This window comes from Mauremys reevesii, linkage group 1 (genome assembly GCF_016161935.1).
Source record: "Mauremys reevesii isolate NIE-2019 linkage group 1, ASM1616193v1, whole genome shotgun sequence".
Taxonomy (NCBI): domain Eukaryota; kingdom Metazoa; phylum Chordata; order Testudines; family Geoemydidae; genus Mauremys; species Mauremys reevesii.
In genome coordinates, this window is record NC_052623.1 from 109,123,134 (window position 1) to 109,149,173 (window position 26,040).

A 26,040-nucleotide genomic window follows, 5' to 3' on the forward strand; every position below is an offset into this window, starting at 1 on the left:
ATTAAATTTTGTTTAGTTACAACATCAATCCATTCAGAACAAAACAGCCTTGGCAAAGGAGGGTTGGCTCTTTATCTGGAAGGATATATCAAAAATCCATAACAAAGTAGGAAACGGATAGTAAATACCTAAACAATGATAAAAAAGAAAACCTTGTTCTTTGAAAGTTCAAGTACACATACAATACAGTACACATAAATATATATGTGTGCACATGTGTAATATATATAATAAAAACTGCACTGTACAATACCAATAAAACACATGTTAAATTGACTGGCTAATTGAAAGATCTCAAAAAACAGTTTTCAATGGGGAATCTTCATTAAATGGGTGCAGTGGGGGAAGGGACAATGGTTCTAATGGGTTTCCGCAGGAATCACTACTAGGCCCAACATTATTCAACACTATCACCAATGATCTAGAAGTAAATATAAAATTGTTGCTGATAAAATCTGTGAATGACTCTAATATTGCAGAATTGTAAATAATGCTGAAGACAGGGCAGAGCAATCTGGATAGCTTGGCAAGCTAGGCCCATTCAAACAAAATGCTTTTTAATATACCTAAATGCAAAGTTATCCATCTAGGAACAAGGAATACAAGCTTTCCCTACGGAATAGGGGACTGTGCCTTGGAAAGCAGTGACTCAGAAAATGATTCATGGGTTGTAGCAGGCTTCCATTAGGGGCCAGTGGGCTTAGTCAGCAGGCCAGAGTGCAACAGTTTCCAACATCTTGGTGGGGGTGGGGGTGGTGTCAGGCAATCTGGGGGCCTCGCCAGCCAAGTCACCGTCTGCCCTTCTTGGATCCTTCCTCTCCATTGAGTGCTGGCCCAGGGCCCAAAGGAGCATCTCCATCCTCTCCATCAGATACCCCAGACTAGCCTCCCCTGAGCCACTTCCTACCCCTACTCTCTCTGGTTTGGGAAGTGGTCACAGCCTTCTGCTTTCTTCCACATGGAGGGTTGTTTGAACAGTTTCAATTATTCAGATAGTCAATCAGGGCTTTGCAGTGTGCAGTGATTTCCTCCTTGCTAGGATGAAGGGGAGAGAAAAATGGGTAAGCCCCTGGCTGCCAAGCTGGGCCTTACCCACAGTCCAGGGGCTTTCCCTGTGGATTCTTCTGTCCCAGAAGGTACTGGCTTCCTTCCTGAAGACAGCCTTTCCTTCTCTCCCCCCACATTTGATTGCCAGAGTCCCATTTTAAGCAGGACCTCCAACTGGAGCATGTTCTAAAGCTGCTGAGGGGTGGGATTTCTTCGCCCAGTACTGCTCCATCACTCCTTTGGTCCTAGTGAGGGTTCTGTAGAGCCCTTCACAGGGTCCTAGTATGCAAGCAACTCAATGTGACCTCCAAGTGTGATGCTATAGCTAAAGGGCTAATGTGATTCTGGGATGTATAGAAGAGGTGGTTTGACCTCTGAACATGGCTTTGATGAGGCTGATACTAAAAGACTATGTACAGCTCTAGTGTACCCATTTTAAAAAGGATATTGCAACATTGCAAAGAGTTCATAAAAGAGCTACACACTGATTTGAGGGTTTGGAGAAAATGCCTTAGAGATACTTAAAGAACTCAATTCTATAGCTTACTAAAAGAAGACTCAGAGGTGAATTGATTACAGGGCATAAATATCGTTGTGGGGAGAAAATAGTGGGTACTAACTAAAGGGCTCTTTAATCTACCAGAGAAAGTCATAATAAGCACAAGTGGCTGGAAGCTGACGCCAGATACATTCAAATTAAGGAGCACATATTTAACAATGAGGGTGATTAACCATTGGAAAAGCTATCAACAGAAGTGGTGGATTCTCCATCTCTTGATGTCTTCAACTCAAAACTGGATTCCTTTCTGAAAGATATGCTTTAGTGAAACTCAAGTTATTAGGCTCAATATAGAGGTAACTGCATGAAATGTAAGTGTCTGTATTACACAGGAGCTCAGAGTAGATGATTGAATGGTCCCTTCTGGCCTTAAACTCTATGAAAGTGTGTGCGTCTGTCTCTCTTTTGTCCTCCTCCCCCTCTTTCTGGCCTTAAACTCTATGAATGTGCTTGTATTTGTGTGTCTTCCACTGGGAATCTTTATGTTGAACACATTATCCTGTTCGTGTGCTATCCTTTGGACCCCCTAAAGATATGCCATGCAAGGACAGTGTGTGATATGAAGGTATGCAGTAGAGATTCATGGTTGTTTTTTTTAAATGTCTTTCAGATCAAACACAAGCTTATCTGCCAGCATCTGATAGAAGTGTGTTCTTGGGTGAGAGTAAAAGCTCAAGTATTTGAACATCACACACTTCTGGTTTTTGCAGCTAACTAATCCTTGTCCTAATGCTCTTGTACGTTCAGATATTTAATGCAAAACAGTTACACATTTGTGCAGGATATGAAACTGCCTAATCACAATTTCAAAACATTTCAGAAATTGAACACATCTGGGTTTTGAGTCTTGGTTGTGTGACCACAAGCCAGATCTGTGAAAAGAATAATGGGCAGATCTCTTTCCTTTTAGCATTTAAATGAATAAAATTCCCTCCTATTAGCTACTTATCCACTCTGCTTCTTTAATGAAAATCCTACACGATTAACTTTATACCTTACCTAAATAAATAACGGCTTTTTTAGTTGTAAAGATGCGTGGCTTTCTGGGATGCATAAGCCCCAGAAGACCATGTATGCCTGCTAGGTGTTGGGTCAACCCATTCAGCACAAAGGTTAGCTTAGTGCACTGTAGAAACCTTCATGGCACTTGAAGGGAAGAGCCCAGGTTGCAGGAAGGAAGAGCTTATGAAAGGCATCAGGAAGTCAGTCTGTGTGCGCACATGGCTAGAATGCTAGCTGTAGTTGCAGTATCTCTGCAAATAGCTCTCTTAATAAAGAGCCAGTTTAGTTTTAGAAACAGAGTGCTTTCATGTTCTTACCCAGCACGCGGTACATGAAACATATTGGCATCAGTCAGTCCAGTGAGAATCACAACAAGGAAGAGAGTGTGTGATTAACAGGAAAACAAATCAGCACCTAGAAACAGAGAAAACAAGGAGCATGGAGGGATTCAGACCACCAGCAATGCTGCATTTCAAGACAAAAAAACCTTGCACAAGCGTGAAGTATGGAAGCAAGAAATGAGTCTGTATACAGAAATGACTATGGGTGATAAAGATGGGAAAATAACAGTAAAGCTTTCTTACTATCTCATTGGGACAAAGGCATGAGAAGTGAATGAGACACTGTTTCCAGGAATAATGTCCAAAACACTGGAACAGCTGATAAAGGTGTTTGATGAGCACCGTGACCCCATACAAAATAAGACTGTAAAGAGATACTGGTGTTGTGTGTGATTTTTTTTTTTAGCTTGAAATCAAGAAGCAGAAGAGGGAACATTACAGAGCTCAGAACTCTGGCATCCAGATGCAACGTTGGGGACATTAAAGATTTCATAATTAAAGACAAGTTCATTTATAGGACATGTGATTCCAGTTTACAGGAGAGACTGTGCACAGCCAGCTACAATGTAATCCCTGCACACTGATGAGCAGCAATATTAGACTGCAGAAATGTGACCAAGTAATGGCGATATAAAATAAAACCAATAGGCAAATGTAGGCTGTCAGTAAGAAACCCACAAAACAAGAGACGTGATTACTTGGAGTTTAAAGTAGTTGACACACGAGTGCCACCCACTGCTGGGCAGCAGGGTAGTACAAGCTGTGGATTTGATCACAGTGCATCACCAGAATATCCTCAATGTGAGAGAGGGGAGAGAACAGTCATGTGGGCCCCATCCAGCATTCCAGCACAATATAAAGACATATTTCAAGCAGATGGGCACCTAAAAGGCAAGCTGAAGTTAGAAATAAGATCCTCACATACAGCCCACAACATTGCTGAAATATGGATTTCCATTAGCGGGTCAAGACGCTGCAGAAGAAACTAGCAAGCCTGCAAAGGAGGGGAATCGTTGCACTTGTTGAAAGTAGATGAGTGAATCAGCAGCTTAGTAATGTGAGAAAACTCCCAGTTAAACTGAGGATCTCCATTAGTCCAAAACCACTGAATAGATCCTTGAAAAGAAATCACTTCCTAGTATAATCAACTGAGGACATATTACTTGATCTATCCATGGCAAAAGAGTTCACTGTTTGTGATGTCGAGAATTGGTTCTGGAATATTGAGCTAGATAAAGCATCCAGCAACCTGGCAACTTTTGTCACACCCTTTGGCAGGTACTGCGGTGTACCAATGTCTATGTGCATTAGCCCAGCCCCAAAGGTGTTCCAGTGTAAACCGAGCCAGACAGTATGGAGAGTCCCAAGAGTCAAGACTGTTGCTGATGTCATTTTTATGGTAAAGGAAAGAGATTAAAAGAAAGAAGCAATCCAGGACCAGGAGAGCAAGCTGTGACAATTCCTAAACAGGTGCTGCAAGCAAAATATTACACTGAATGCAGACAAGCTGAAGCAGAAGAGAGTAGAGATTCCTTACCATGGACATCTGTTGACTTCGGAGGGACTCTGTATCCTGGGAAACTGAGACTCATTAAAGAAATGCTCAGGTTTAGGGATATAAGGGTGCATCATTAATGAAAAGTCAGCAGTCCAGAGCATTGGCTAGTAGAGCCCTGACAGACACAAAGAGGGAATATACTCATATAGAAAAGGAGCTGCTGGCTGTGCTCTTTGGAATGAATGGACTCCATCACTTCACCTTTTGGCACTAGGTGGGCAGGCAATTTATTCACAACCCATTAGAAAGTGTCATGAAGAAGCTATTGCTGATTGCACCCAAGTGACTGTAACACATGTTGCTGAGATTCCAGCATCATGAAGTGAGGATATGGTACTGCTCAGGAAACTCACTTCTGGTGGCAGATACACTGCTAATGGTTATACTTTCCAAAGTACAACACAGATGGCTCAATGGAACAGGAAGGAGATCCTATCAACATGCTACAATACCTTTATACCTCCAATGGGAGGCTCCAGGCAATCCAACAAAACACTAAACAGTTTGAGGGTGCTACTGTCATTAAAATTACTCCAGGGTTGTCCAGCTTTCCTGGAGCAACAGCCACAGAAGATGTCCCCCTGCTATCAAAGGGAGAGGTGAGCTGGTGTGAAAGATGGAGTTTTATTTAAAAGGGATCAACCAGTAATCCCATCAAATTTAAGAGCTGACACCATGAGATGGATACACAATTCACATCTTGGGATAGAAGCATGTCTAGATGAGTCAGATTGTGTAAAAACTAGCTAGGCATGAATGTCCAAGTGAGGGCATGTGTGGAACAAACATCAAAAACTATAGTGCTGAACAACAGAAAATTACTCTGCAACCTTATGAACTCCCACCACAACCCTGTTTGCTTTTAATGACAGGAACTACATGGTCATGAGAGAGCCATGCCTCCAGCCCAGTGGTTAGGGGACTCAGCTGGGATGTGGAAGACCTAGGTCAAGCTGCTACTCTTAATCAGCCAGAGCAGGGACTTAAACCTGTGTCTCCCAGAACCCAAGTGAATCCCCTAACCGTTGATCTATAGAGTCAGTCTCTCTCTCTGGCCCAGTGAATCTATGATTATGGATATAAAGTGGAACAGAGATTAGGACAGAGGCCAACTCTATATTTTCATGGCTAGGGCACTCATGGAATATAAGAGATTCAAATCCCTACTTCTAATCAGGCAATTCCAGGATTTGAACCTGAACCTCCCAGGCTTCCTTAGACCAGATATTCCATCCTGGATCTGACAAAAGTTTAGTCCAAACTCATAGATTTCTTTAAAAAGTTTCAATTTTGACAAATTGGAATGTTCTGGCAAATAAATGTTCAACTGAAAAGTTCCTAACCATCTCTACTTGGGAATCTGCATGCAATCTATTTCTAACTTTGATTACTGAGGAAGAGTTATTTGCTACCATGCTTTCCCTATTTATATGTGGTGTCTTTCACTATGCTTTAAATAGGTGACCTTGGGGAAGGTGGCAGTTTCTCATCTTGTAAAAAGTTTTATCAATCATATGGAGTATTTCATTCTTCTGGCATGAAGCTGAGAAATCCAACACAGTAAAATGCAACTGAAAATCAGGGTACATTCTCTCTGTAAGTTTATGTTTGCTTATGTCTAGGCAATCCTTAACAAAACCTCCCTACAGTTTAGAGTAAACCAATGCCTTTAAAAACGGTATTATCCTCTTCTCTTTTGTAGGGCCCTGGTAGAACTGTGTGGAGCAGGAGCTCCCACATCACTGCTCCCAACAGATCTCTCTGAATCACAGAGAGTTAAATGCACAACGGAGAAAAATGGGACACAATATGAATATTAATAGCTTGGCTGTTGATCTTGGAGCTGGCAGAGCTGTTGTATCTGGGCAGCTGCCAGATCTGATCATTCAGAATATGAATCTAGTTTGAGAGAAAGGGGGAAAAAACCCACCAGAGAATCTAGTAGAAAGCACAACAAGTATGTTTTGTTGGTAGTAAAGTAATTTATTTATCCCCAAGCCTACAATTTAGCAAAGTGAATTTTGAGAAGATTGGAGGAAAAATATGAGTTGCCCAGAAATGTTAGGTCAAGTTGGTTGAATCTATTGGAAGTAGGTTTACAGAAGTAATTGAAGATGAGAAGAGCACAACCTCAGTGAAAGCTTTCCTTTGTTCTCTTTCTCGTTGTGGTGTTGAATAAAGAGCGAGATGCTGGAGAAAAAAATTCAGTGAATTTTCACACTACTTTTGTGTGAATTAATTTGGTGTGTTTTTTTGTTTTGCATGAGTGAAGAGAATTGAACTGTGAACCAAAATGTTGTGTAACTTTCATCTGTCCCTTCTTCAATCTGTTGGACTAGAAAGTACTGAAGTCACTCACTGCAGTAAGTGTTTGTGCTAATACCCTCTTAACTCAATGTGTTGCTGTTGCCATGGTTACAGAACAATGGCAGGCCCAACTAAAGCAGACTACTGACATTAAAGTGGAGTTTCCTTAGCAGAACTAGGGATGAAAGGTGAGCAGCCAATATAGTCATTGAACATTCAAGTGAGATGAAAAGCAACTAGCTTGCTGGCAAGAGCTGGAGAAGACGTAAATGTAAGATGGGACGTATGAATGTAGACATCAAGTATTTAATGGCTGGCCATTCTGCTGAAACTTAAAAAGCCAACAAAATGCAATGAATATTGATGTTACATGAGATCAGCAAATCCAACAATATTTGAATTTTGGGTCAATATTGTTTCTAGAGCTGGATAGGAAATAGTTTTCCAGTTCCACAAAAAATTTCTATATTTCAAAAAATCTTCCCTTCCCAAATTGGGACAAAGTCAAAAATTTCACCATCCAATAATCTGAAAAAAATATCCTTTGCAGAGTTGGGGGACGCACAGTCAAGCTAGTCATTGTTCAAGCAAGTTACAAACTTCTTACTCAAAGACTGTTGGCTTGCTGGTGAAACAGAGAAGGTGAAGCTGTTAGTGGACTCTCCTTTTTCCTCAACTACCAGGACCTAGGAAAGTGCAATATCTAAGTAAGACGTGAGTCGAATTAGTAAAGGATATTCTAGGGAGTATGACTTGAGTTTGTAAGGGGCCCATTGATACAAAGAGCATGGAAGTGACAGACATAAAACAATCTGAAATACTCAAAAATATTACACGTGGACAGCCCCTCATCTAGGGAATAAATAAAATGCTGTGTAATAGATAGTTTGCTGAACACTGGGCTTTCCTGTCTGTCTTCTCCTAATATAACAAAGTACCCTTGTGAGCGGTTTTGCTTATATCAAGTATCATCTGCAGTTGATTGGCACCTGGTTCTTCCTAAAGAGCAAATATAAATATTTTATAATGACAACATAGCTTCAGGTAGAGGAAGTGTTATAAATATAAGAGTACATACCAATAAATATTTAATTCTCCCATCCTTATTCTAAACTTATCACCTCCTATCATTTGTCTTTTCTACATCAGAATGTTGAGCATTCCATTGCACCAGATGGAATCTATTTTCAAAGAAAGAGGTGTCAACCAACCGAGCAATCTAATTGGCTGAACAATCTTATGTACTTTATGACTGTTATAATTATAACAACATGTCTAATTATTCTTGCCCTTGTTTGAGAGTCCAGCTGCAAATTGGTAGTTACCAAATGTATTTAAACTCAGTTTCCCATGGTTCAAATCCTGCATTGGTTGAAATTTTTAAAGCTGATGCAGCCTATTCTGAATAACCAGTAAGATAATAGTGATCTAGGAATTACTTAATGAAAAGACTGGCATTCTGTTAAAATTCTGAATGAAGTACAGAAGCTACAAGAAAGAAAGGAAAAGAAGGTTGAGAAGAAATAATAATTAGAAGAAGAAGAAAAAAGGAAACTATCAATCTAAATATAAATACATTGTAATGGCAGGTATCATCAGATGGCATTGTTATATGTCTCCCAAGTTTTTCTTAGTATATAAACAAGCCTTGGGAAGACATGTTCTATTGCTGTTAGTTTGGTTATGCAACATTCTGGGGGATGGGAGCTGAGAGAGCAGCAGGAGAATTTGCTCTCTGAGTGGATCTCTGATTAAAATCAACTCTTGAGGCAGGGTTGCTCACTGGGAACTGAGCTCTGGGGATGACAGAAATTCCTGAAGGAAAGGATTGTCATTCATGATATATATGACCGCCTCTGTTCTAGGACTTGTGTATGTGTGTAAGTAAAATAAGTTACACTTTGAATTTGCCTCGACTCTGCACTTTAACTGCACTTTTTCACTCAGCCCTAGTGATAGGACAGCAAAAAAGGGAAGTTTGGGTAGCAGTTTGGAGGATGGTTGTAGAGCCACGGGAACAACAACAGAAGCAGCTATTCCTGGTGTTGGCTCAGGGTGATTGAGTTGAGCTTTCGAGTGTTGCCTGAGTGCAGTCAGGTTTCTCTTGGTTTAAGAAGAACAAGACTTGTGAACTAAGTATAGCTAAGTATATGTACAAAGTGGAAATAAACAAGTTGTACCAGACCTTACTCCATGATATCAATTTCTCTCCAATATCAGAAAAGCTACCTGCTTCAAGACCCTGAACTTGACCCCTGTTTGGAGGAAAACACCATATTATATATAAACACACATCGAATATTATATTAAACCCAGCTAATTTTACCTATTAGCGATTTCTAAAATGAATGGTATTAATCTTGACTCCGTAACATCTTGCATAGTACTTAATTAGGATTTTAATTTACAGCATTTTCTTACATATCAGTTTGCTGAAACAAGTTTATCTTTTTTCTGTATCACAGTAGTAGCTGCTAGCACTGTTATACATGAAGGCCTGTGTTCATTTCTATTAACCTTCCCTTTATTTCCAGGATTTTATAATTCATTCTTAAAATGTTGTTTAGGGCTGAGAATACGAATATCTCAACTTCTGAATACTGAATGATCTTCAATACTCTAAGGCAGTAACCAGACAACAAAATAAGTGAGAAATACAATGTTGCCATAAAATACATTTTTTTTTAAATATGTGCTGAACATATGAAGTCCAGACTCACAAAAGGTCTCCTAGTTCCCACTTGGAGCTACATACCTGGATGCAACTTTCTGGTGATGTCAAACAACCCTCTAATCTCCTGCAAAATGGAACTGACCCCATAAGTGTAAGATTACTCCGGATATTTTTTAAAACATTACACTAATTTTTTTAAAAAGTTTTACTTTTAAAAATATCTCATATCACGAAAATAAAGTGGGGCTTGGCATTGACTTCAGTGGAGCCAGGAATTCACCCATGAATTGTTAAAAAGTTATCAGCACATTCTACAGCTACGTGATTTTAGTTTCCAAATATACCACATGCCATCTTTAAATATGACTTTTTCTGTCTCACGCTTAAGGTAGATGCTTACCTTTAACATTTATGGTTTTAGGAATAATAATTTAATTAAATAGGTTTTATAATTTAGTTTTTAACCTTAATTATACTGTAAAAGAAACATGTCAGGCTAGATTTTCAGGTGCAGAGTACATACAAATTGTAGCTGAAGTCAATGGGAATTGAAGTCAATGTGATCCTTCACATCTCTGAAAAACAGGCCTAAACATTTCATCTTCACTGTTTTCCAATTTTGTTCATACCTTCAGTAATATTAAGGGCCTGATTCACCACTGCTTTGCACCAGTTGTTCAAGCAATGTCACTGTGCATATTTATTAAATTACTTATGTGGACAGAATCTGTATGGTCTTCCATGGAGCATCCATGCCATTTAAGTGGGACATCTATTTTATTACATTTAGCCTTTAGTGATTGTGATGGTCTAGTCTGCCTCTTAAGGGCAGTACTGATTTCTAGTCAGTGCTGCCCATCATATGACATTGCCCTTTATGAGTTTGGAGTGGTCTAACACAAAAAGCCTGAGGAAATATGGGAAGACAGGAAAGGGGTACCAGGAAGAAGTAGCTCTAGAAAGAATCCTGATACTTTACCTTTAAGGACCTGGAGCCTTGCAGAGAGAGTGGGGCAGGACTCCCCTCTCACCCATCTGAGCTGAGAGAATCATAGAAGAATAGAATATCAGGGTTGGAAGGGACCTCAGGAGGTCATCTAGTTCAACCCCCTGCTCAAAGGAGGACCAATCCCCAACTAAATCATCCCAGCCAGGGCTTTGTCAAGCCTGACCTTAAAAACCTCTACAGAACAAGATTCCACCACCTCCCTAGATAACCCATTCCAGTGCTTCACCACCCAACTAGTGACAAAGGTTTTCCTAATATCCAACCTAAACCTTCCCCACTGCAAACTTGAGACCATTACTCCTTGTTCTGTCATCTGGCACCACTGAGAACAGTCTAGATCCATCCTCTTTGGAACCCCCTTTCAGGTAGTTGAAAGCAGCTATCAAATCCCCCTCATTCTTCTCTTCTGCAGACTAAACAATCCCAGTTCCCTCAGCCTCTCCTCATAAGTCATGTGCTCCATCCCCCTAATCATTTTTGTTGCCCTCCGCTGGACTTTTTCCAATTTTCCCACATCCTTCTTGTAGTGTGGGGCCCAAAACTGGACACAGTACTCCAGATGTCGAATAGAGGGGAATGATCACGTCCCTCAATCTGCTGGCAATGCCCCTTCTTATACAGCCCAAAATGCTGCTAGCCTTCTTGGCAACAAGGGCACACTGTTGACTCATATCCAGCTTCTTGTCCACTGTAACCCCTAGGTCCTTTTCTGCAGAACTGCTGCCTAGACAGTCGGTCCCTAATCTGTAGCAGTGCATGGGATTCTTCCGTCCTAAGTGCAGGACTCTGCACTTGTCCTTATTGAACCTCATCAGATTTCTTTTGGCCCAATCCTCTAATTTGTCTAGGTCCCTCTGTATCCTATCCCTACCCTCCAGCATATCTACCACTCCTCCAAGTTTAGTGTCATCTGCAAACTTGCTGAAAGTGCAGTCCATGCCATCCTCCAGATCATTAATGAAGATATTGAACAAAACCGGCCCCAGGACCGACCCTTGGGGCACTCCGCTTGATATCGGCTGCCAACTAGACATGAAGCCATTGATCACTACCCGTTGAGCCCGATGATCTAGCCAGCTTCCTATCCACCTTATAGTCCATTCATCCACCCCATACTTCTTTAACTTGCTGGCAAGAATACCGTGGGAGACTGTATCAAAAGCTTTGCTAAAGTCAAGGAATAACACGTCCAGTGTTTTCCCCTCATCCACAGAAGGGGTCAATATAAACAATGCCTTCTCCTGCAGGGCCCTGAGCTAGCAGGGAGCAGCCATCAGCAATAGAAAGCTGTCAAACCATCTGAGCCTGAGGAGTAATTGGGGCCAGCTGAAGGAGATAAGTTTCAACTCAGCTCCAGAAGGAGAACTGGAAACTCCTGGTAAGGAGAGGGATAATAATTTATTGAATTATCCATGGCCAAGAAGAGAGCTGGTGTTCCTGCCATGAGAAAAGACTTAAAGACTGAGAGAGAACCATGAGGGGACTGGGCTTAGAGAGCAGCCTTCAGAAGAACCTAAAAGCCAGAAGCACCTTTTGTTGTGGCCCCTTTTGTAGGAAGTTTTGTAATAAACAAGTGCTAAAGAAGGGAATTATTGAATCAAGCATCAAGAGTGAAGTGGAATTCCTGGCCTCCTGAGAAGAGGAATTGAGGAAGGCAGTATGTGCTGTGTCACCCTGATTCAGCAGGGGGCGCTACAGGGCAGGCATACCCTATAACAGTAATCAGTTGCTATCACTACAATCAATGATACTAATGGCTCAAGACAAAAATTACCTGGGCTTTTACAGTGACACTCGTACTCAGATGACATTTCCAGGTCAGAATGAAAGGACACTTCCATACTGTGTTACCAATTACTTTACTTACTAATAGGCAGCAGTTGCATAACCCTTATGTCCCCTAACTCTGCTTTCTTCTCTCTGTACAAGTCCTTGAGGAGAGCTCAGTTAAATAACCCTTATTGCCGCACGAGAAGCAGAGAGAAAATGTTATCATGCTGATCACTGGCAATAACAGCTGTTACGTAATTTTGTTATAAAGTTATTTCCTGCTGCTAGAGGGCTTGAAATAGCATTTACTCGTATAATTTTAATTCCATTTATTTTATTCATCCTAGTCTAAATAAAAAGCATAAATTAATCCATACTGAATATTTCATACAGATAATCTCTTTAGAATAAAATGAATTAAATGCTTTATACTAATATTTGATACCTTGTTACAGAATAACTGTAATAAAATGTAGCTATTCCAAACAGCCAACTCTATGCCTACCACAGATGAGCAATGAGCAAACTGTTATATATTATAAGAAAAACATATTATTATTAACCCTTCACATTGTCCTGCTAAAAGGATGGATTGCCAGCCACCCAGCAATTACCAGCTCTTCCATTTAAAAATAAATTATGAAGAAAAAAATAAGAAATTTGGACAGTCTAAAAATATCTGTAGCAAAGTATGGCTGCCTGTAAAAATGGATTTAAAATGGCTCCATGCAGACACTGATTGTGATCACATGAACAAGATGGTGGTAGCATGCTGGAACTGCTTACCAACCCCCTTGAAAAAAGGAAAGTAGGTCAGCATTGCTTGACATTTATTATCTTGTATGCAGTGTAGTTGTAGCCATTTTGGTCCCAGGAGATTAGAAAGAGAAGGTGGGTGAGGCAATATCTTGGTCCAATAAAATATATTACCTCTCCCACCTTGTCTCTCAAGTTACCATCTTGTTATTCTCGATTTTTCTGAATAAAGTGGAGAGGGAAGGAGTTGATGAATCCCCATGAACAGTCACTTCTTTCTTCATTACTGCCAGCCTGTATGTCCCTTGTGGAAGAAGAAGCCCTATACAATTTAATAATGATGGATCAAGGGGATTCTATAGGGATTTCTCTAAAAACCTATAGAATTTAATAGAGAATTAAGTCCTTTCTTTTAAGCTTCCTGAAAAGGATGTAATTTACCATTTAATTCTACAGCATAGTTAGAAAACTCCAACCAACCTACAGAAAAGATACTATCCTTTGTTCAGTACTCTGGAACCTTGCCATAAGGTTTATCAATTGGATCCCAGGAGCTTTGTTCCGCAGTGGTAGCAACTGCCTGGTCACCCTGCATCTGGGCTTGCAAGGGTGACTGATGCTGCCGAGCCAACATCAGGAAGCCAGGGGTACTGCTCTCATCTCCCCTGGTTTTCAACTCCTCTCCTGCCTTCCACACAAGCCCAGCTCCACATTCTCCCCACTGAGCCAGCTGTGTTTTATATGAACCAAAAAATAAAATGAGAGCTTAGATTCAATCACATAGTCACACACAAAATTAAGATTCAAGAAAAGCTCTTATCTCTGCCATTGACTGCAGTGCTTCATCTTGATTTAGATGCATAGACCATATTAAGTGCCATAGTGAGAGACAACAATGAAAACATGAATCTCAGTTTTATCTGTGATTGCGTCTGAATACATTTTGTCTACTCCCGTCCCCCCCCACACATTTGTTTTTAATCACTATGTAGAAAGAGCTACCACCGTGCAGCCAACTGTGGAAAAAAACAATGAAGGGATGAGAAGACAGAAAAAGCATAAAGAATGTTAGAAGGAGAAAGGAAAGGGTCTCCTATGTGCTACTGCAATATAAATAATAAATGCTAATAATACAGTATTTTTCTCACCAGAACACTCTACAAACATTGGGCCATATGCTGCTATTGATCTACATTTGGAACCTCCCTAGAAATCAATGAGATTCTCTGTAGGAAGATCAATGGCCGGTTATGGCCCATTAACCAATTAATGAGAAGGCAGAAAGGATCAGAGATGAGAGAAAGTGGGGGATAGGGAGAGAATAAGGGGAAAACAGGTGGATTGAGGAGAAAGAAGAGAAGAAAATAGCAAAAAAAAAGAGACAAAAAAGGTGGAGCAGAGATACAAATAAGGGAAAGGCAAAAGGGAATATTTTTTACAGTGAGAGAGACAGGCAAAATAAACATATCAGTAAAATGAAACTGGCATGAGAGAAAAATGGATATCAGAGATCACAAGAAAAAGAACCAGGAAAAAACTAAGAGCGAAATCTAAGGAAAAGAATTAGTGAAGAAGAAAATAAATTATCTAAAATACAGAAAACACAGATTATAAAACAGAGATAACAAAGCAGGCAAAGTGGAACTAAGAAAAGAGAAAAACTGAGGAAGCGAAGGGAAGGCTGTACAAAAATACAGAGAAAAAGATCTCAGCAAAAATATTTAGGAAAATAAAGGCGCACAAAGCCACATAAAGGTGAAGAGCAAATCAATGCCAAAACATTATTTAGCTTATAACCCCAGCCCCCCATGATTTAAATTATAACTCCAACTCCAAAAAGGAGCATTAAAGAGGAAGGAAATTGTTTATTTGTTTTGTTTATGTAATTTTTTTGTTTCCATTCATTATTTTACAGTTTTTTAAATAATCAAGTGTCTAGTCTGGATCTATGTCTTGAAATCTTATATGAACCACTTTAAAGTGCAGGATGAATTAAGGTACTAAACCTTATCAGATTGATTAATACATATTAATGATTTTTCTTTAATTGATAAATTGCATTGCTTTACTTTAATCCCTGCGACCACATTTTTTTCAAGTAACATTTGGTAATTCAAACTGGGATTTATGATTGATAAGAAAGAAATATATTTTCAGTTTAAAAACCTATGTTGCATATAAGTTGCAATATGGAATATCAAGATAGTACTTTTCATAACAGTTGCATAACTTAAAAAAATTCTAGAAATGAGAATTAACTTGAAACAAGCCTAATTTACAATTGTTTTGATTCCTAATGATATTCTTGCCATTATGAGCTGCAGTATCAGTTTATTATTGGATATTACCTTTAGGTACTTAAAAATTTCATAAACCCTTTCCATCTATAACACTATGGACAGTAAGTTCTGAAAATGCATGAGCTAATGAGGGTATAAAGAAATAACTACTAAAAACATAGGACCAGTTCAGCCTTATGCATAAGTGGGTACATTTACACCCAATGTTTTATTGATTTTAATTAAATGTAACTGGCTTCACTAGAAGATGGCTTCCCACAATGGTGTGAATTTCACCATTTTTGTCAAAAATTCCCCACTATTGCTGCCACCACTGGATCTGACTCACTAGAATAGCAATGTTGGGAGTGTTTGAGCAGGCAGGACTACTGGCAGTTGTCAGTGTTCTAAGCACTATGTTGTCCAACCTTGCTCAGAGCCCCCGATGCCTAGTCCACACAAATGCTCCCACCAGTGGACCTGAAATGGAGACAGATAGCAGAAAAAAGTAGATTATACCTACCACTATCATCCAGTGCCTGTACAAGTATCATCCAATATCAGTTGTGCATGCATACATTTACATGCACAAGTAAATCCCGGTACTCCATGAAAGTCTCTCTAAAATCTATTCAAATCCTAGGATTAAACATTTGCTACTGGCTCAAGATCCTTATACCCACTGCCAAATATATAGAATTTTGTTTGGTGGGGGCCAAACTATTGCTGCCTGGGTGCAAAATAAAGGAGACCCTTTCCCCACTTGCATGCTTTTTCAAGGGCAGACACAGTATTGGTCTTCCTGTTCCCAGTGTATAATGATTGGGAGATTCAAGTATCAAGACTGGCATTAGAAAACCCAAAAAGGTCAAGATGGTAAAGGGCTTACACAGATGACATGACTCTGTGTGCACCTGCAAACACTGTGCCAGCCTTAGGGAGCATCTTAAACACACAATTCAGCCTTTATTCTCTTACAGAGAATGTCACCCTAATTTGGAACAATATTATCTCCAAAATTTACCATGCAGTTAAGTGGGTTTACGCTAGTTTGGGCAATGACCATCATCATGGAGTAAGTCAATCTGAACAAAGATAATCCAAATAATAAATAAAATAGAATCATATAATCATAGAAGATTAGAGTTGGAAGATACCTCAGGAGGTCATCTAGTCCAATTCCCTGCTCAAAACAGGACCAACACCAACTAATTCATCCCAGGCAGGGCTTTGTCAAGCCGGGCCTTAAAAACCTCTAAGGATGGAGATTCCACCATCTCCCTAGGTAACCGATTCCAGAGCTTCACCACCCTCCTAGAGAAATAGTTTTCCTAATATCCCACCTAGACCTCCTCCACTGCAACTTGAGACCATTACTCCTTGTTCTGTCATCTGCCACACAGCCAAGGTCCTTCAATTTTGGAACCCCTCTTCAGGTAGTTGAAGGCTGCTATCAAATCCCCCCTCACTCTTCTCTTCTGAAGATTAAACAAGCCCAGTTCCCTCAGCCTTTCATCGTAAGTCATGTGCCCCAGCCCCCTGATAATTTTCGTTGCCCTCCACTGGACTCTAATTTGTCCACATCCTTTCTGTAGTGGGGGCTGAAAACTGGACACAATACTCCAAATGTGGCCTCACCAGTGCTGAATAGAGGGGAATAATCACTTTCCTGAATCTGCTGGCAATGCTCCTATTAATGAAGCCCAATATGCTGTTAGCCTTCTTGGCAACAAGAGCACACTGTTGACTCATATCCAGCTTCTCGTCCACTGTAATACTCAGGTCCTTTTCTGCAGAACTGCTGCTTAGCCAGTCAGTCCCCAGCCTGTAGCGGTGCATGGGATTCTTCCATTCTAAATGCAGGACTCTGCACTTGTCCTTGTTGAATCTCATCAGATTTCTTTTGGCCCAATCCTCCAATTTATCTAGGTCACTATCTCTACCCGCCAGTGTATTTACCTCTCCCCCCAAGCTTAGTGTCATCCGCAAACTTGCTGAGGGTCCCATTGTCCGATCCCACTTGCAATCGATCCCACTGTCCAGATCATTAATAGAGATGATGAACAAAACCGACCCCAGGACTGACCCCTGGGGCACTCCGCTTGATACCGGCTGCCAATAGTAATAAAGACAACACTGGAGCAAATAAAGTCGTTAACCAGGGAAACTGGTTTCTGTAGAATAAATTATGCATATATATATGTTTAGGGGTGGAATAAGTGAACAGTATCTCAAGCTGTATTTAATTCACTTATTACCTGAATACTAAGATGGGTCTGAGTCCTCCTGTGTGGCCCACTAGAATGGATCTGTGCATCCAGAGCATCATTACTTTCAATGGGCATGGAGATCTGCACTAGCAAATCACATTGCAGGACAGAGGCCTTAATTTATTGTATTTTACATACAGTAAATTATTGGATATTAGTTAAATACTGGCATGGAAAAAGCCTTTTGAAGTTCAAAGGAAAGTGTCGGTGTTAATGTATATTAGCATCCACAACTTGCTCAAAGAAAAGGTAGGAACAAAGTAGGGAAAGAACCTTAATCTAATTCAATGTAGTGTTTATTCCGAAATCAATAAATGGAAGGACTAGAGGACAGTGTAATTGTCTTCCCTCAAGCCATATCTTTCTGAGAGTTTCTACTGTAAAAATCCCTGTCAGAACAATGCAGTTAGGATGTGTGTTACTGGAGACAAAGGGACAGATGGACCTAGATTTTGCCACTTATTGCCAAGATCATGAGCTTAAATAAATAAATATTGATTTTGAAAAATACTTTTTTTGAAGGAGGGGGTAAATACATTAGTAGTAGCACTATTAAGCAGCAGGAGACGGGCTTGTAAAATTCTATAAACTCCACTGAAGGGCCAGACCAAAAGAAATCTCTTACAAGTGGAGCTTTGGAGGTTCTCCAGATTACACTAATTTTCATCCTTACTTCCATGTTGCAGGTAGATATTTTTTCCTTCTTTCTGACAACATTATTACTATCCAGGAGATGTCCCCACAGTACTGAAAAAGGTCTAATAACTATCCCAATACACCCTGCTGCTGAAGACAGAGAGGTCTCCAATGGAATGCAGATTTCTCAGCATCCAAACCCAGTGCATGTAATACAGGATTTGGGGACTAAAGGCATTTAAAAAGTATTAGAACTGGACTTCCTTTCCAAAAGACAATTCACTGAACTTGAAAGACTCAGACTAAAGGGGCACAATCAATAACTCCACCTGTCTTGATCATTGTCGGTGATCTCCTGAAGACAGACAAAAAACATTATGTTATTCCACTGCAAGAGCAGAAGAGCTTCAAATTCCCCTTCTCCCCTCTCTCACTCCACACTGGACTACATAAGTGATTAGTAAAAGGTGGAGTGAGATGGGAGGAGGAAAAGGAGAACACTGTAGCTGATCTTCTTCTTCAAGGGATACCTGCCCTGGGTCCTTCTACTCACAGGAGGTTATTGACAATAGTGGCAGTAAGGAGGACAGAAGGAATGGTAGATACACCTAATCCACCAAGAAGTTTTGAAGTGAAGTAGGCTACTATTAAGGAGGAGTGGTTCCTTATCTCAAAGGGCTAGAATACACATGCTGTGCCTGAAACAAGTTCTTGAAGGAAGTAGTAGTAAGAAATTTCTACTCCCTAGGCCCTAAATGAACTTCTTCAGAAAAAAATCTCTTTTAAACTCAGGAAATTTCATCTGAATCCAGTGATGATTCCATCAGCTTCAGGAAAGGGACAACATACCCGCAATAAGCATACAAGATAACTCTTTACGGTAATACTAAAGTTAATTCTGTAAGGGATATCTTAATTTTTCTTTTCTTTTTAAAACATTGATCAGATATCATCTCAATGTGCTCTCGTCCCTTTGGATTGGCTCCTCACTGAATACCAGCTGAAATTCAAAGGTTTAGTACTCATCTTCAAGGCTGTCCACAGATTTGGCCCAAGTTACCTCAGGTACCACCTCACTTTGCATGATCATGATGCTCCCATGACAAATATATTCCACAAGAACAATCTCCAGAGTGAAGCACGTGTGCAGAAGACAGATCTTCTCTGTCACTTTGCTGCAAATCTTCAACTCCAAGAGCCTGTCAGGACAACTAGGACCCCAACGTCTTCTAAGCAAAATGAAAAAAAAAATCTACTTTTTTAAACCAGCAATAATATGTCACCTACATAAATATTCCACACCACTGATTAGAGGGGCGGGCGAAGAGAGAGATTTTTCTCCATCTCATAATCAAAGGAAGGCATTCAGATACTCTAGTGGTGGGAACAGAATACTAACACAAGTAGATATATCTTAGCCACTAAGTTTGTATATGCCCATAATCAATTTCAGTTGAAATCTACTGTAGGCAGACCTGACTGCATTTAGATTTCAAACTACATTGTTTCAAAAGCAAATGCCATTTTTGCCTACAGAACAGGTACACACAGATGTTTTATCACTGGCACTCACAATACATTGTAGGTGCAAAACTGAAGATCAATTTTGTAAATCTATAATAAATCCATAAGAGAAGGGATAATAAATATAGAAGATACTGAAGTTGTAATATTGATCATGAGTTGTTTGCAGCAATGGAAGAAAACATAAAATAAACTCTGTCCTGAGATACTGGACAAGGAAGAGTTGTGGGTACATGTTTAAGGGCAGGTCTACACTAAGGGCGGGGGTCGAACTAGGGTACGCAAGTTCAGCTACGTGAATAGCGTAGCTGAATTCGAAGTACCCTGGTTCGAACTACTCACCCGTCCAGATGCCGTGGAATTGAAGTCCGCGGCTCCAAGGTCGACTCTGCCACCGCCTTTTGCAGTGGTGGAGTACCGGAGTCGACCGCGGCGCTTCCGGAGTTCGAACTATCGCGTCCAGATTAGACGCGATAGTTCGAACTCCGAGAAGTCGAACTCACCGCGTCGACCCGGCTGGTAAGTGTAGACTAGCCCTAAGTCTCATGAGGTAGGTTAGCACACGTGTAAATACAGTTCCTTGGGTGTCTAGAGAAGATTGGCTGAGTCACTTTATAAGCACAGGATAATATATGCACAACACAGATGGAGGTCATGGATTCTGTGACTTTCTGCAATCTCCATGACTTTTGCAGTGGGCAATGTGGCTGACCAAAGGGCTGCCCCAGCAGCTGGCCCCAGGACCAGCTTCTTAGGCAGCCCGGGGACAGCCACACCAGCTGCTGCTGGAGCAGCCCCTCAGCCAGCTGCACTGGCGCTGCTGAAGCAGCCCTAGCTCCAGCCACAGCAGACACTCCTTGGCAACCCCTGGCTGCTGGCCCTGGGGACTGCCTGAGCAGTGGCTGGTGCAGTTGGCCCCAGGGACAGTGTGAGCAGTGGACCCAGGGGCGACCAGAGCAGCGGCTAGTGGGTGGTCCTGGCGGAGGCTGGAGCAGCAGCTCCCAGCAGCTGGCCCCAAGGAACGCCTGACCAGCGGACCTGTGGGCGGTCGGAGCAGCAGCCCCAGGGCCAGCCACACCAGCCGCTGCTTTGCAGCTCCTGGCTGCTGGCCTGGGGGACTGCCCAAACAGCAGCTTCTGCTGCAGACCCTGCAGACAGGCCGAGCAGTGTGGGACTGGCCCCAGCCCCCGCTACAGCAACAGCGCCCTGCAGTTCCATAGGTAAGATTTCATCTGGGGTATTTATAATAAAGGTCATGGACAGGTCACAGTCCGTGATTTTTGATTTATTGCCCATGACTTGTCCATGACTTTTACTAAAAATACCCGCGACTAAACTGTAGCCGTAATAATCACAAAGTGTTTGCCTAATAAAGCCCTGTCTGGATGTCAGTTTCCAGTATAGCCAGCATAGACCTTTATGTAATAGGTAGTATGTAAATAGTTACTATTTGTCAAAAACAGGTGCACAATCAACTTGTTGGCTAGTTAGAATAGGTAAAACCACATTTATTTCAGGGTAAGTTTGGGTTAGTAAATATGATTAAATTATAGAGCACAAGTAGCAAGAAGTCATGTTATTTAAATTCACAACTCCTTGGTACAGATAATCTAATGAAAATAAAAATCAGTTAGGCTGCTCACTCCTTCTGATTCTCATTCCTGGAGTTTGCATTATGAAGACAGACAATGCAGTCACTGGCTCTCATCCATTTCATAAAAACAGACAATTGCTTTACTGATTGCCTCACATGTTTTTCTATTTATATGATGACCTGTGGGTTGTTTTTAAAGATACAAGCTGCATTCAGAAATATGGACAAATGAAATAGAAAAGCTCATACCTTTTCCCCCTTAAAAACACAAGTTTGAAATAGTAACAATGAGCTCAGTAGCAGTGCTTTATCTGTTATACAAGGACCAAACTGTTTAAAGTACCAGGAAACCTTAACTACCCCCAGACTATGCTTATCTAACCGATAAAAGGCTTATGTTGGCCTTATTGCTTAAATATGATATATACAGTAGTATTTATCTTACTCTGCACTGCAGGGGGAAAAAAAAGATGGCAATCTGCCTTTAAGCAAATATCTATTCACATTGCTAAAAGGTATCCAATCCATAGGATACATTATGAAGTTGTGCAATAACAGATTTGTCCAATCTAAGGATGTCATAGCAACTCATTAAATCAAGCTAGAAAACACATACTGTGTGTAGACTCTTTTTAAAATTATCACCTCACCATTATTAAGCAAACATGCCCCAGCAAACACATACACAGAAAAAATTCTCTGCTACTAAGTAACCAGCCTTACAAAGGAGGTACTGATTCAAAGCACCATATTTGTATCAATCCAAAATAAAACAACATAATATAAAATCAGAGTAGTAACAAAATATAATTGAGGGTAACTAAACTTACCTGAATTTCCAGCTGTTCCTTAAAAGACCAGAAATATTATTATTTTTTTACTTGCAAAAAGCTTGGCTTAGGGTTGTGGTTTCTTTTCCCCTGCAAACAATAGATCATATCACTTACTGCAATAAAAGACAGATCCTTAAATATAGATTTTGGAAAGTTTTCCCATTCACCATTAAAAACAACCCTCAGCTCTGTTTTACGTGCCAGTGACAGAATGTTATTGCAAGGGAAAGACAAGTATCAGGAGGTAGCCGTGTAAGTCTGCATCCACAAAAACAGCAAGGAGTCCGGTGGCACCTTAAAGACTAACAGATGTATTTGTTCATGAGATTTCATGGGTAAAAATCCCACTTCTTCAGATGCACGGAGTGAAACTTACAGAGGCAGGCATTATCTTACTGACACATGAAGAGAAGGGAGTTACCTCAGAAGGGCCAATTCAATCAGGGTGGATGTAGTCCACTCCCAATAATTTATATGTCAATTGAGGTGTCAATTCCAGGAGAGGCAAAGTTGCTTTTGTAGTGAGCCAGACACTCCCAGTCCCTATTCAAGCCCATTTTAATTTGCAAATGAATTTTAGCTCCACGGTTTCTCTTTGAAGTCCGTTTCTGAAGGTTTTTTTGTTTGTTGTTCAAGTATGGCTACTTTTAAATCTGTTATAGAATGTCCAGGAAGATTGAAGTGTTCTCCTACTGGCTTTTGTATGTTACCATTCCTGATGTCAGATTTGTATCCATTTATTCTTTTACATAGAAACTGTCTGGTTTGGCCAATGTACATGGCAGAGGGGCATTGCTGGCACATGATGTCATATATAACATTAGTAGATGTGCAGGTGAATGAGCCCCGGATGGTGTGGCTGATATGGTTGGGTCCTCTGATAGTGTTGCTAGAGTAGATATGGGGACAGAGTAGGCAGCAAGGTTTGTTACAGAGATTGGTTCCTGGGTTAGTATTTCTGTGGTGTGGTGTGTAGTTGCTGGTCAGTGTTTGCTTCAGGTGGGGGGCTGTCTGTAAGCAAGGACTAGCCTGCCTTTCAAAGTCCGTGAGAGTGAGGGATCGTTTTCCAGGATAGGTTGTAGATCATTGATGATGTGTTGGAGAGGTTTTAGCTGGGGGCTGTATGTGATGGCCAGTGGTGTTCTGTTATTTTCCTTGTTGGGCCTGTCCTGTAGTAGGTGACTTTTGGGTACCTGTCTCACTCTGTCAATCTGTTTCCTCAATTCGCCAGGTGGGTATTGTAGTTTTAAGAATGCTTGATAAAGATATTAGGAACATCAGAACATAAGAATGGTCATACTGGGTCAGACCAAAGGTCCATCCAGCCCAGTATCCTGTCTACCGACAGTGGCCAATGCCAGGTGCCTCAGAGGAAGTGAACCTAACAGATAATGATCAAGTGATCTCTCTTCTGCCATCCATCTCCACCCTCTGACAAATAGAGGCTTGGGACACCATTCCTTACCCATCCTGGTTAATAGCCATTAATGGACTTAACCTCCATGAATTTATCTAGTTTGTTTTAAACCCTGTTATAGTCCTAGACTTCACAACCTCCTCAGGCAAGGAGTTCCACGGGTTGACTGTGTGCTATGTGAAGAAGAACATTCTTTTATTTGTTTTAAACCTGCTGCCCATTAATTTCATTTGGTGGCCCCTAGTTCTTATATTATGGGAACAAGTAAATAACATTTCCTTATTCACTTGTGTCTGACAATTTTATTTGTTACTATTGTTTCAACTAATTTGCCTGGTACTGATGTTAGACTTATCAGTCTGTAATTGCTAGCATCACCTCTAGAACCTTTTAAAAATATTGGCGTTACATTAGCTATCTTCCAGTCACTGGGTACAGAAGATGATTTAAAGGACAGGTTACAAACCATAGTTAGTAGTTCCGCAATTTCACATTTGAGTTCTTTCAGAACTCTTGGGTGAATGCCATCTGGTCCCAGTGACTTGTTATTGTTAAGTTTATCAATTAATTCCAAAACTTCCTCTAGTGACACTTCAGTCTGTGACAATTCCTCAGATTTGTCACCTACAAAAGATGGCTCAGGTTTGGGAATCTCCCTAACATCCTCAGCCATGAAGACTGAAGAAAAGAATTCATTTAGTTTCTACACAATGACTTTATCTTCTTTAAGTGCTCCTTTTGTACCTCGATCATCCAGGGGCCCCATTGATTGTTTAGCAGGCTTCCTGCTTCTGATGTACTTAAAAAACATTTTATTACCTTTTGGCTAGGTGTTCTTCAAACTCCTTTTTGGCTTTTCTTATTACATTTTTACACTTAATTTGGCAGTCATAGACTATCAGGGTTGGAAGGGACCAGATCCTGCACTCCACTCAGGAGTGAATCAAGAATGGTCTCTCCCCTTGTGGGTTCCTGTAATAGCTGCTCCAAGAAGGAGTCATTAAAAGTACTGAGCAATTTTATCTCTGCATTTTGTCCTGAGGTGACGTTCCCAGTCAATATGGGGATAATTGAAATCCCCCACTACTATTGAGTTCTTTATTTTGATAGCCTTGCTAATCTCCTTTAGCATTTCATCGTTACTATCATTGTCCCGGTCAGGTGGTTGATAATAAATCCCTACCGTTATATTCTTCTTAGAGCATGGAATTACTATCCACAGAGATTCTATGGAACATGTGGATTCATTTAAGATTTTTACTTCATTTGATTCCACATTTTCTTTCACACATAGTGCCAGAAAATGTAGAATCAAATGAAGTAAAAATGGTAGTTGTTTGTCTCTGAGGGATTGGAGCATATTCGGTTGAATCTTTAGGGCTTGGCTGTAGACAATGGATCGTGTGATGTGTCCTGGATGGAAGCTGGAGGCATGTAGGTAAGTACAGTGGTTAGTAGGTTTCCAGTATAGGGTGGTGTTTATGTGACCATCACTTATTTGCATTGCAGTGTCCATGAAGCGGATGTCTTGTGTGGACTGGTCCAGGCTGAGGTTGATGGTGGGGTGGAAATTGTTGAAATCCAGGTGGAATTCTTCAAGGGCCTCCTTCCTGTGAGTCCATATGATGAAGATGTCATCAATGTAGCACAAGTAGAGGAGGGGCTCTAGGGGATGAGAGCTGAGGAAGCGTTGTTCCAAGTCAGCTATAAAAATGTTGTCATACTGTGGGGCCATGCGGGTATCCATAGCAGTGCCATTAACTTAAAGGTATAAGTTGTCCTCAAATCTGAAACGGTTGTGGGTGAGGACAAAGCTCAGCCTCCAGGTGTGCCGTGGCCTCATCAGGGATACTGTTTTTGACAGCTTGTAGTCCATCTTCATGTGGAATATTGGAATACGTGAAGAGCTTCTACATCCATGGGAACCAGGATGGTGTTTTCAGGAAGAATACCAATGCAAAAAATGATCCCTCACTCTCACAAACCTTGGAGGCAGGCCAGTCCTCGCTTACAGACAGCCCCCCAACCTGAAGCAAATACTCACCAGCAACTACATACCACACCACAGAAATACTAACCCAGGAACCAATCCCTGTAACAAACCTCGTTGCCTACTTTGTCCCCATATCTACTCTAGCAACAGCATCAGAGGATCCAACCACATCAGTCACACCATCAAGAGCTCATTCACCTGCACATCTACTAATGTTATATATGCCATCATATGCCAGCAATGCCCCTCTGCCAAGTACATTGGCCAAACTGGACAGTCTCTACGTAAAAGAATAAATGGACACAAATCCAACATCAGGAATGGTAACGTACAAAAGCCAGTAGGAGAACAATTCAATCTCCTTGGACATTCTATAACAGATTTAAAAGTAGCCATACCTGAACAACAACAACAACAAAAATCAGAAACGGACTTCAAAGAGAAACTGTGGAACTTAAATTCATTTGCAAA

The 26,040-nt window shown here is 40.8% G+C and overlaps 1 protein-coding gene and 1 long non-coding RNA gene across 2 annotated transcripts in view; one reads left to right on the top strand and one right to left on the bottom strand.

Annotated features, from left to right (window-relative positions):
* Positions 1 to 26,040, bottom strand: part of FAM155A (family with sequence similarity 155 member A) — a 772,046-nt gene that overhangs the window by 421,750 nt on the left and 324,256 nt on the right. The window lies entirely within an intron of this gene.
* On the top strand, positions 4,204 to 7,277 carry LOC120393771. Its single transcript, XR_005592117.1, has 3 exons — positions 4,204 to 5,106; positions 5,968 to 6,103; positions 6,210 to 7,277. It is a non-coding gene; the product is annotated as an uncharacterized LOC120393771 (long non-coding RNA).